This window comes from Macrosteles quadrilineatus, unplaced genomic scaffold, assembly GCF_028750875.1.
Source record: "Macrosteles quadrilineatus isolate MER2022 unplaced genomic scaffold, UCM_ALF_1.0 Scaffold_8__2_contigs__length_117827958, whole genome shotgun sequence".
Classification (NCBI taxonomy): Eukaryota; Metazoa; Arthropoda; class Insecta; order Hemiptera; family Cicadellidae; genus Macrosteles; species Macrosteles quadrilineatus.
Genome location: NW_026542601.1, coordinates 113,444,753 through 113,457,660, shown reverse-complemented (window position 1 = coordinate 113,457,660; position 12,908 = coordinate 113,444,753). Strand labels below are relative to the sequence as shown.

At 32.4% G+C, this 12,908-nt stretch overlaps 1 protein-coding gene across 2 annotated transcripts in view; it reads left to right on the top strand.

Moving 5' to 3' along the window:
- The first annotated feature begins 322 nt into the window (after window positions 1-322).
- LOC128999802 (gamma-aminobutyric acid type B receptor subunit 1-like) overlaps window positions 323-12,908 on the top strand; it is a 75,281-nt gene continuing 62,695 nt past the window's right edge. For both annotated transcript variants that reach the window (XM_054426483.1, XM_054426484.1), the window contains exon 1: window positions 323-425. The gene's annotated coding sequence lies outside the window, so the exon portion shown is untranslated. The remainder of the gene's footprint in view (window positions 426-12,908) is intronic.

Genomic DNA, 12,908 nt, shown 5'->3' with positions numbered 1-12,908 from the left:
ATTATTATTATATTGTTTTTGTAAACAAACTTACTTGTAAGCAAACTAACTTGTAGTTCATTAAATGGAATTTCATCGAAAGATTTAGTTTAATTTCAAAAAAAGAAACAATAAGCTTAAACAAACAAATATAGTACATTTTTACTACCTAAAACCGTTTATCAAAGTAGGCCTGCTAAGAGGCCGGAGGGACATTGCGAAGTGTAAACAATTAGCGAGCAGGTGTTGGCAACATTGTTGACATTGTCACGCTTCTCCCAGCTGATCTTTTCATCAGCTGATAGCTCGGTTCTCAGATCAGACCTTTCTTTCTTTCAGTCAGTGTTGGCGCGCGCTACTGTGAACGTAGTCTGTGTTGTGCTCGGTCGGTTGCTTATTATATTGTGCACATTTTCTGGATAAATACTCGTTGCTAAAGGATATAGGTAAGTTTTTTCATATTTTCTGCCTTTGTGAGAAGTTTTAAGTACAGTTTCTGTAAAACAATATCAATGACAGTATTTTAAATATTTTTGATTCTAGAAATTATAAAATTAATAATCTGTGGTGGTGATTACCGTATTTTCTATTTCGTTTCTTGTTAAAAATGAAAATCTTTATTTTCCGTTGATCATGTACATGCAATAGGCATCACCAATACAATATAATAGATACAGGTTTTCAGATATCAAATAGCACACAGCAATCATAACCAAAAGCAAGCCATGACCAGAAACAAAGCAAATCAAACCATGAAATCAGAAATCAGAAACTTTTTACTGCCGTAATTTGCAAGGTACATGCATATGACAAAGTCAACAATGAGGTTCAAGTTTAACCAAGAAAATAAAACTAGATAAAACATAAATAGACAAAACATTTGTCTGGGCAGTCACAATAGATCAAAAAATGCACAAAACTACTGGCAAAAAAGAAAGAACTTTCATGAAAAATTCACTTACTGTTTTTTTGGGGGTTGAAGAAATCGGAGATCTTATATAGAGAGGAAAGGAAATGACAATAAGAGTGCACGGAAATTGTTTCTGAATGTTTCATTGGTTTGGTTCCAGGCTGTACAAATAATGTGAATAGCCGCATGCTTAAATGGATTTCTTAGAGTTTTTCTTAACCTGACATAATGCACACCAATCATGTTCTATTTTTCGTATTTTACATGTTTTGATCATTTCTGAGTCTAAGTGACTGTAGACAATTTTTTTTTATATTTACAACCATAGACTAAGGGAGTACACTATGTTTTATCTATGGTTCAACCGAGACAAAAACATACAGACATGTTATGCCGTTATTGTGTCCGAAGTCTACAAATACTTTGTTACTAAACAATGAGATCAGTATGAATGATAATACATGTGGACCTGTGTGTGATGAAATTGATCTTTCGTGCAAAATTCGCACATTCCTTTACAATTTGATCTGAGCTCAGTTGTAATTTGTTGTTTGAAACGATGTTAATGAAAGAAAATAAACAACATGTACCTTGTTCTTGTTTAACGTGACGCTTGAAGGGAAAAACAAACCAAAATTAGGTTCTATACTAGTGTAATCTAAACATTGTTATATTACAAGAAATTGACGATTCCCCTGTCTACGAGGACGGCGGAGAAGACATCGATGGTAAATGGTTACTGCACTGTACCCTTGTTCTAAATATCAATTGCAGATAAAATTTCGATTGTTCTCCTACTCTACGTAGTACTGTTTCATACTATTAGGCCTACTACATCTTTGAGTTTTTTCACACTTAGCTTATAATATAGTGTTAAGGAAGTGCGGTTTGTGCAGAAAACAAGATAAAATCCCATTCCCAAAATTATCTTACAAGGACAGATATAAGAGAGAGTTGATTATTTCTCGAAGCTTCAAACCAATCAGAATCCCTTATCAGACCATACTGTAATTTTTATATTATCATAGATTTTATTATGATAGTTGAGCGAAAACTCTCACCTAACTTAACTTTAGGGAAACAACTCAATACGCAGCTACACTGTATAAAGTACGAGTAGGCATATATTTAAATATAGGATACTGTATTAGAACTGGTTATAGGAAATCTCACCTAACCTAAAGTGTAACTTACTATCTATAAGCTGTTTAGTGTTTCGTCAACTATCATTTTCATGCACGGGTTCAGAATAGTTTGCTCCTGTATCTGCTTTGTTGTTTGCAAAGAGATCAAAAGTCGTTTGATAACTTCACTTGCGTATGTAGAACGTTGGCGCCGATAGCGGAATCAGTGTTGCCAATATACACGTTAAATAGTGTAAAAAGTATTGAAGTTTGTTGGCAACAAAGGAAACAATGGTTTAGACAAGATTCTTCATTTTTGAAGCCATAAACAGCCGCAATTGTTGAAGCGATCAACAGTTAGGTCTTGAAGTGGTGATGACACCTTTTCCAACATTTATAACGTGCACGGAGTTCTAATGATTTATTATATTAGGAAAAGTTTATCAAACCGGATAAATAATACTAAAATAATCTAAACCTCTTGACCATAAATCTAATTTTCAAAGAGAAGAACTATGGGAGACTAATAAAACGTAAGCTAAAGTGAATTGCTAAGTACTTTATATTCGATTAGGGTACAAAATACCGCGCAATATACACAATTTGTTGTGTTCTTTGATCTAATTCTAATGTGTTAGGTTAAAGTATTTTCGAAAAGTTTGGACGAATAGTAGTCCCGGATAGTGAATTTTCCAAATAATGCACAGATGAATAAATTTGCTTAGTGACTCAACAATCGAACACAATTAATTATTACAAAGTTATTTACAGTTACGTTATAATTGTTTCGCCAACTTTAAACTCATTTCTGCCATTCGAAAGGACTGTAGGGTTTCTTGACAGCTAACCATTGTTTCTCTTGAGAAAAGTTATCATTGTTTACAACCTGTTATCAAACTAGCCCGGTTAACTGTAACAACGGAAATCTCAAGATAACAGATAACATGGCGGCGCCTACTGTAGAAACTCGACATCGGAAATTTATGACACTGTAAAACCTTCACATTTGTCACATTCATAACACCCACTTGAAACAAGTGTGACATGTGTCTCCTTTCAAATTTTCAAATTAGGTCGTTAGTTAGACCATTGAGAAAATTGTGAAAATTTCTCTAATGGATAAGGGAAAGTATTACCAGTGTGTAGAAGAACTACTATCTATTTTTTTATTTCAAGTCCTAATGTTGAACAATTGAAAAATGTACCGTAATGTTTGTATTGTATAGTAGTTAGACGTATTCGTTGTATTTCTTATTGGAATTTTCATGTACATGCACAGTGTTATGTACATATTGTATGATCGATCAATATTTTAGACATGGCCAAGGCCGTGAATAGGTCTATCTCTATGTGTTTCCCGGATCCATGATCTACAAGTGTAAAATTTCAATCGTCAGCTCAGTATATTTTGCATACACCTGGAAAACGCCCAACAACACGCCTCCTCTTATTTACAGTGACGAACATTTTGTTTTCTAAATTTTTTTTAAGTTTTTGGATTCTACGGAGCGAAAGTACAAATTTAACTCACATTATTGGTAGTTTTCATTTTGAAAAGTCTTTTATCATAATCTCAGGAGATTACGAACCCAGATTTCCACACGAGCTGTGTGTCTGACGAATCAATGAATTATTTCGTTAAGTATTGTTGTGCTGAAATCCGAACCGATTCAGGATGTAGGCAGCCCAGGTCGTAGCCCCAAGAACTACGCCAAGTCAGCTAATTTTAGTTTCGGATCTCAATATCAATGCCAATTTCTCAATCGGAATTGCGTTGCGGAAAGAAGTACTTTAAACGATGTATTGTAAGTTTGCATATTTAATCAAACGCTTGATATAGACACTAGAAACGCAAAGACGATTGATAAGTGAAGACAGAATTACGTAAAGCTTTAGACAAAATCAGCTGATTCTTAAGCTACAGTATGCACAATGATCAAAAACAGCTGGGCCCAGTTTCGAACCATCAAAAAATGCCTCAAGCATTCCCAAATCACCATACCAGTAGGCCTATCCAGTATACCAGTATCCTTTAAGGAGAATTCTTTTAATATTTAGCCACCCAACTATATTACGGTTATATTAATAGATTTTTTAGTTTTAAAATACGATTTGAAACAGTCACACATTTGATTCAAAAGTTGAAAAAGGCCATAATTAAGGAAATAACAAAAACCTCAGAGTTTTTGAGCATTAAGTTGTTTAAAAAAAAATATTTTAAGGGCTAAAAGCACATACATTTTTCACAATCGAGAAATTAGTATTGTTACGCATATTCGTTTTTTTCAAGGAACAGTTGTGGTAAAAATACTAGGAAAAACTTTTTCTCCAGATTAGGCCTATTCCATGTAAGTCATGGAAAACATTTGTTTAAAGTTCAACTTTATTTTTCAAACATCTTGACTTTTTTTTATTTAAGCTTCTGGTTTGTTCTCCATGCACGTTGCCTTACCTCAAGTCTACAGGATCAACGAGTAAACACAATACAATATTTTGAATGCGTTTAAAATGTGCTCCTAGACACAATATCCCAATCTCTGCTCGCATAATTTTCTTAAGGACAATTTGAGAGAAAAGTAAAATATATAAATATTTTTTGTGAGAGAAAACTAGATAATAAGTAGTTATTCTGTACAAATGAAAAATAAAAATAAATCTATTCTTGGCAAAAACACTCGAATTAAGTTTTATCAAACTAATAATTCATGAGGTGGTGTGTACAAAGTTACACTTAATGTGTAAACAAAATTCAGCTGACTTTGACCTTGTGACCTCCGACTTGTGCAGATTGTTGTATCGAATCTTGATATTGCAGCACAAGAAACGTCTAAATATAAACCTGAAAACTTATCAAAACTAGGAGAACATTACATTAGGAGGTCTTTCTTTGGACAGAAAATCCAGTTTTTAACCCAATATTAGCAGTAAAATAAAGACTCATTAAGAATTAGCCCTATATACTATGTTCTACTGGTGTTAAAAAAAAAGTTATAACTTGTGTAATTGTTTACTTGATTTATTTTTATTTCTTAAGTGAAGTAACGTAAATTCTTAGTTGATTTTTCGTGTTTAGTTCTGTTAGCTTGGTTTCAAATGATAAAGTATTGTTTATTTCTATTATTATGTGTAGGTCTGTAAGCTTTTAAACATTTAAAAAAATGTTTTGTAGAATGAAATATATATTTGTAGGTTATATTTTCTAGTTCACCATCTACTATGTACTCATTTTTATCTGGTATCCAGATCAACAGGTAATAGTTTAGTGGTCTAAACAGACGACATCCAATGAATACATATTCATTGCCATAACGCTGAGATTTAAATACCAATAGTGTGATTTATCCTTTCAAATAAATTCCAAATCCTTTAAAAATAAAAATTCAGTATAACACAGTAGTTCGAAATCAAATCATCAATAACTCAATACAATCCTTTCAGATTATGATAAATTAACATACATGATAAATAAATGCAAAGCCTTAGCCCTTAGTAGTATATATATATATAAAGCATATTTCAAGTAAGTATATAAATATCTGTGTGGCGTTGACATCAATAAATACCCCCGCCGCAGCAAACCTGCAGACTAAGCGAATTTCCATTTGCCTGATTGGATTTACACTAAAATGTCTCCTTAAAAATATCACATTTATTCCCTATTTAAATAGAATCAGTTTTACACATACTTAGGTTTGCTGCAACAGGGAGGGTAAGTGTTTTTTATGTAAAATGTTAATAGTTAGTAAGAAATTAAAACATTTTCCAAATTTGGGCAAAATATGTTAATAAACAAGCAAACTACAACAGTTGACTTATTCTCCATAAGAATAACATGGGAATTTTAAAATTACAATTTTTTTGAATTTTCTCCGTAACCATTAGGCGCATTATGACGCTTCAATATACTAAGTTATTTGTTTTTTTAAGCTCTACAAAATAGTTTGGAAAGAAATTGCAAAATTTTATGTTTTTTGGGTCAAAAATTGGAAAAACCCATTTTTACCCCATAAAAGCCCCCATAAACCCCCGTTCCCATGGTCCGATCATGCTGGTTCGCGAACTCGTTCGAATAAACGTAGGTTTACATGTTTGTACCAAATTTCATCAAAATTGGATCGTTTTTGCTCGAGTTATCGCGCTAACGGACACACATATATATATGAATTTGAACGGATGGTGTTTTTGGCCTCTAGGGACCTCAAAACGAAAATAAAATCAGTCCCGGGTCCAGGTCTTACCATGAGTACTACGGTAATAGCTTATTCCCTATATGGGAAATTCGCTAAAACGGGAGCGATGTTGGCAAAAAAGTCTATATTATCTGCCACTCATCGCCTACACTTCCCTTTCACACATCGAGTCTGCTACGGATGAATTATTTTTAGTTAGTATAAAAATAAGTATCTTAAAAGAATTCCCAAGTCTTTTAGCTTGGCTTGGATTTTCTTAGTAACTTACTCTAATATATTTGTGTAAAATATCTTAATCATATAAAGTGGTGCGTCAGGGATAATATTGGGAAACACTACTCTATAAGGTGTTAGAAAATTCTCATCATCTTCTTTCCATGGACCTCAAAGTAACCTTAATTCCTCTATATGATTTTACTGTCAAAATCGAAGTATGCACATGAGATGTGTACGACAAAGATTTCGTTCTGTATTTAGTTTCAAATTACCACTCCAACACCGGTCTTTTAAACCACTAAATAAGCTAGATTGCTCTATAGATGATCCAATATTCGCACTATCTGCCCTGCACGTGTCAGGGTCGAAGTATGCACATGAGGTGACGTCAGAGATATGTCGACCGACGTTAATTTCACACGAGCACCATTCACCATTGATTACGTAAGGATTATTGATGGTTGGACTATTGATTAGATAAGTATTTTTGTTTACTTCATATTATTGCATGTACTTAGTTAGTACGTGTTTTCAAATTCAATTAGTATGTAATTGCATTTTTCATGGTGTATTTACTTAGTTGTTTCAATTATTTAATTCAAGAATGCAATAGACGAACTTCCACATGCCGTTTGTTTTGATTTTCTTTTGTGCTACTCTTTCTACGATAATTTTACTTTTCTGATTGTAATTTATCCATTAACGCTCAAAGCCTTCTGTTAGGAATACAAGTGTCGTGAATCACCCAAGGATAAGTTGTGCATTGAGTTCAATTAATAAGAGGTTAAGTTTTGGCATCCACTTTCTTTCCTTTACGTTTACAATATTCCTGAGGGGCTAGCCATAGCTGACCTCTACCTCAGAAAACATACTACTGCCTCTACCTATGTCAATGTAATTAATAATGCTATTTAGTTTCTTATATTATACCTAACCTGTATAGCAATGTAATGATAAGCGCTATTACGAAAGTTTAGTTAGTAGTATAGCAAACCTAACCTAACCACCCCAAAATGCTATAGACTATAGCACCACCTAACTGGAAACGTTTTTTGACCAATGCTGAACTAAGTGCATTTTCTACCGTTGCGTTGCAGTAAGTTTGACAAGTGTTGTCACTGATAGCGATGCGGGCAACTGTTATCAGTAACTGGTTACAGACAACTGTTATTTGCAACGTTGTAACTGCGTAGCAGCGATCATGGCTTGATTGATAACACCACAACTAGCCATTGATAAGCCGATGATTTGACATATCAATTGGATGTCAACTGATCGTTGGTCAGTATCTAAATTTGTCTTCCAATTTGTAATTCATGTTGTGAAGTAATTTTTGTTGTCGTAAGAGATTTATCCTCTTTATTTTGCTATAATTTTTGAACATATATGTAATGTTTGTTAGGTTAAAAAAGTACGGTTAATTTGAACAGATACCTTATTACGTGTTATGTGGTAAGCGATGTGAAGAAAAATTGTGTTTCATGATTCCTACTTGAAGTACAAAATTTTTATGAATTCTTCAAAATGCGTTTTCAACAAAGGGATATTTTTTGAATTTACAATTTACTTATCGTAAAATATCTTAGATATGCCACTGTTAAAGTACAAGTATAAACATCTTTTAAGAGTTTCTATTTCATGTAAAATAAAATTCGTTCACAGCAAATTGTGTAGAACAAGGTTTTCCAAAGTCAGTTCGGTTCGACAGATAAAATCCGTATAAGGTCGAAGAAGGATTTTAAGGCGGACTACAAACACAATAAATTCACAAAGCAATCTTCTCTAGTGTTTCTGTAGGTGATCTTCGGCTGCACTCCGATTGATGGATTGTTTGCCAAAGACTGAAATAGATCTACAGTATCTTTGTATTATCATCTAAATATATAACTTAAGTTATCTTCTATGTTTTTTATCTGTTGTAGTGTATGAACCTTTGGCATGAAGACACGGGTTAAAATCTTGTAAATCAGTAATAGTTTTAGCCACAAGTCTGCATGACAATTAAAGAATAATGGTGTCGAGTGGATATATTAGGTCTCTGTTTTGGTGATAGCTTTCCACAAGGAGCAGGCCTACGATGATAATAAGTTTTATCATTAACTATGCAATTCTACAACGGAATAAAGAGATACGCGCTACCTCGTGTAAGTGCGAACTTTATTCAATAGTTTTACCCTCTACCTTGGCAATGATTACGTCTTCTACGATATATGATCTATCTTCCATGTGCCAGTGTGTATAAGTAACTATTGCTTTAAAAATCGGGATTGTTAATTTATTAGATTAGGAACTATAAACACTTACCTTTTTTACCTCATCCTGGAAATTTTATACGAATTTCACTAGCTGACCACTAATTGCATGTAAATTATTCGACCATTGTTGAATAAAGGAAAAAGAACACTATAACTCTTCAGATATTTTAAACATTTTTTTTTTGCACAAACGTAATCCAGATAGAGGATAAAAATATTCATAGAAATTATTTTCAGTGGATAACCAATTGTAACCAATAACTTAACGCACATTACAATTGGTTTTATATATTTTATTTTCAAGCCCAGTTTGAAGAACTTGAATTGTACAATTACCTTTGTTGTTGTAGCCTTTAGTTCTTGAGGAAGTAAGATCTTATCTGCTTAAGAACCACAGGGTACAATAATGGTAGTATAATACAATTGGATTGAAAAATTATATTTTGCCTGCCACAAAAACTTTATCATAATACTATAGTTTTTCGCGATCCATAAAACCCTTAAAAGCGTTCGTGATTCAAACACAGCTGACGATGACATTGTAGCAACCAGCTGACAGATGTTGTGAGTGGAGACAGCTGTTACCATTTTCGCGCCAATCGCTCTTGTCCATGAACCAATCACGTTACCCGCTTTTTGTGAACCAATTCCATTTTTAGAACTCGTCTGGTTTTTACCAGTTCTGCAAGCTTTATCTAAATTCTCCATTTGAACTTCGGAGTAATAAACTGTTGTTTAAGGAAAATAACACCATAAACCGATAACTTCATGTATTTTAGGTGTATATACAAAATCGTCTTTTTAAAATTTCGTAAGTTTGAACATTTCGGTTATTATATTGAATGTTTACACTCATAATTTATTTATCATGCAATTTGCAAAATTACTTATTTGTTTATGACATTTTGATCATAGCTCTATATACAATCATAGATTAAAGGAGTTCAGGACTTTGTTAACATTTGGTAAGGTAAAATCTGTGGTAACTTATCTTTACAATTTTGGCTATCGCTATTATATTTGTGAGAAAATGTGAGTTTGGTTTGTTGTAGATTTTCCCTTAAAACTCCATGTCGATGTAGTTATATTTTTTTCGCTATATTTGGTTGTTGATAATTACTTTATACTTTTTTTTTCAAGTTAATATGTTTTCATTTAACTTAAATTTAGAAGTGATTTTGTTTTTTGGGGTAAGAAGCGTGGTTTTAATATAGTTAATTAACCCATTTTTTTTCATTCGTCGTTTGCCGATAGGTTTGTTTAGGTTAGGATAAGTTAGGTCAGGTTAGAATAGGGAAGATTATATGAAAATATGTTTTAAAATAATCTACTTGTGTCTGGACTTACAAAATACCTTTAAGAAATGCGACGACCAGCTAAAGACCCAAAAATGCTAACCAAACATATTAAAAACGGTGTCTTAAATTATTTACTTTAATCCCAAACGTCATCCGCTCGTATGTAGCTATGTAGGCTATCATTGTATACATAATTCTCTGAAGTAAGAGATAACCTGATTCAGTTGTAAACAACTTAAACTGTTCTAATTCTGATAAACGTTGCATGCAACTGCACAAACATCGTCATAAACTATTTAGCGAGATAGATCACTGCACTTTAAATGTTATTAGTGTTATGTAAATACATGTAATTATAGAGTAAACAGTATTTTATGTATATTTAAATGTATAAGTTGGGCTTAAACATATATTTACTGTGTCGTCCAAAGTAGCTTAATAATTACGTTGTATTTATTTCTAGTTTGAAAACGAAAATAGTTCGTTTTAATCTCTCAAAACAGCGTAAATAAAAAAAAACAATAATCATAGTTTATTCAACAATGTGTTTATATCGTTATAAGAGAGGTAGACCTATACAATTCAGGATGTTTAGTATACTATATTTTTATTATACATAGGTTTCCGAGCTAAAAAAGTTCAACCTAGTCTTTTGTCTTTCATGATATCCTTATCACACAATTAGGCAAGTTTTACTACTTTAGGCTTTAAAAAAATAATTAAACTAAATTTTGTGTGTCCCCTTTTCGGCAAAAACCTAAGTACATTCAAACTTTTTTTATTGTTAAAATCCAATATTAAAAAAATAATAATCTGTAAATTTCCTGTTTTAATAAAATAGAATTACTAAATGAGAAATTCGCTTTGTTTGCAGAATTGCTGGAATTTTTAGCTATACTTCTGTTTACTAATAGTGCTAATAATGACGACTTATGTTTGATTCTTTCATGTCTAAAATATCTCTACTGTCGGTGCCATCTTTTTGGAGACAGTTTTTAGCAAAATAAATAGTTAGTATCAGTGCTGACAATCTTATAAATTTCTGCAAAACTAGTTTATTCAATACTTAATACGAAGTACCTCCTCTCAATTAAAACAATTTCCACACCTCGTAGGTTAAAAAGTGTGTAATCCAAATGCTTAGCATGGTGATCAGATGACAAACGGCAGTGGTGGTACGGCAGCTGATTTTAACACCAGCGAAAGTTATTTTTGTTGATGTTGGCAACATTGTGCCAACAATGCGCTGACGTGCCGCACTCGCACAAACACATTCCGTTCACGTGATTAGTGTTTGTTTACTTCTTATTTGTCTTTGCAACTTGATATGGTAGTGTACTTTTCGTATGTAGTTTGACTTCTAGGAATGTCAATTTCGTGTAATATTTGTTCCAAAGAATAATTCCATGAAAAATGGGGAAAGTTTTCGATAAGGAGTATTATTTGCCATTAATTTAATTTTAGTTAGTAATATTTGTCTTGTAAGAACACTTACCTCGAAAAGTATGTAATCAACAAAAATAACATTAGACGTAGATCTAATTCGTTAGGGCTGAAGGTGTTTTTTGTGAGCAGTTTAATTTGGAGTCACACACTACGTACCACCTATGTGCGTATAAATTTTCCCTCCTCTCCCCAAAAAAAAGTTGAGGCAGTATGCTAAGCCTCATAAACAATTTATTTCACAGACATTTTTTACATTTAAGCTTCAATTTAACAGAAACAGATTAAATATGCTCTCTAAAATGCAGGATGTTTTATGACCCAAACTCCAAGATAAACGTATCCCAATTTTCCCACGTTTTCTAAAATGACAATAAACATTTTATAGCTTTGAGAGGGAAATGTCAAAACCTGTGTTGACGGATTGAATCTGTAAAATTCTCCGCGTTTCAAGTCTTTAGAGAGCTGGCTGGTCGACCCTGAAGCCCAGCCAGACGAGGATTATAAATTTCTTTTCTTTGGTTCTTGGACCAATGTTTCAACCTAAAAAATGCTCAGTTTGCGCACGAAATGTTCATCAAACTATCGTAAATTTATTGGTTAAACTTGTCGATGAATACAATGCAAAATGGACTGTTTATTGAGGTGCTTTTTGTGATTTATTTTTTGGCCAAGATGATTTTTTATGGCCGCATTCATGACGCGAAATTGAAAAACTTAAATAAGTATAGTTGTTAACTGTGCCTTCTTTATGTAGTAAAAATAAAATTAAAATTTTGTGACACAATTAATTGTAAAAGAAATAAACTACTTGCATAAGAACAAGCAACATGCATGGAATTTTGTGAAACACGAAATATATGTACAGTTAAAATTGTGTTATTTGTCACAAAAACCTATTTTGATTAACACTACTCCATTACTATAATGCGGTTTGGAAAAACAGATTCCATTTTTCTCCATAGAATTAGAATAGTTATTTAGAAAAAGTGTCGAATTAAAAAGGTTATGTTTTTACTACACCTAATTAGATAATTTTAAAGAAAAACACAAGACTTGTTAATGAAATATAATCAAGCACAATAATAAATGGACTAAATTAGGTGTTAAACGAGTAATACTATTATACATTTTTTTCTTATACATTTCAACTGAAGCTAGAAATGCATTAACATTTTACAATATCACACAATGTGTCATTTCAATTACATATCACAGTTTACACATCATTACATGCTAAATTAGATAAGCACCCTAGAAACTCGATTGTTAACTGAAATAATTGCTTTATCATTTTAAAAACGGATTTTGAGTCAGTTAAATATTAACAGTGTAATTAACTACAACTGTTTTAAGTAAATAGTACCGATTCTGTGCTTGGAAAATTTAAATACAGTAGCTAATATGAGTTTAAAAAGCGTGCAGTGAATTCCTGACGATCGATTAAAGCAAATTAAGTACAAGGTCTCGATCCTCTAGACACTAACTTGTAA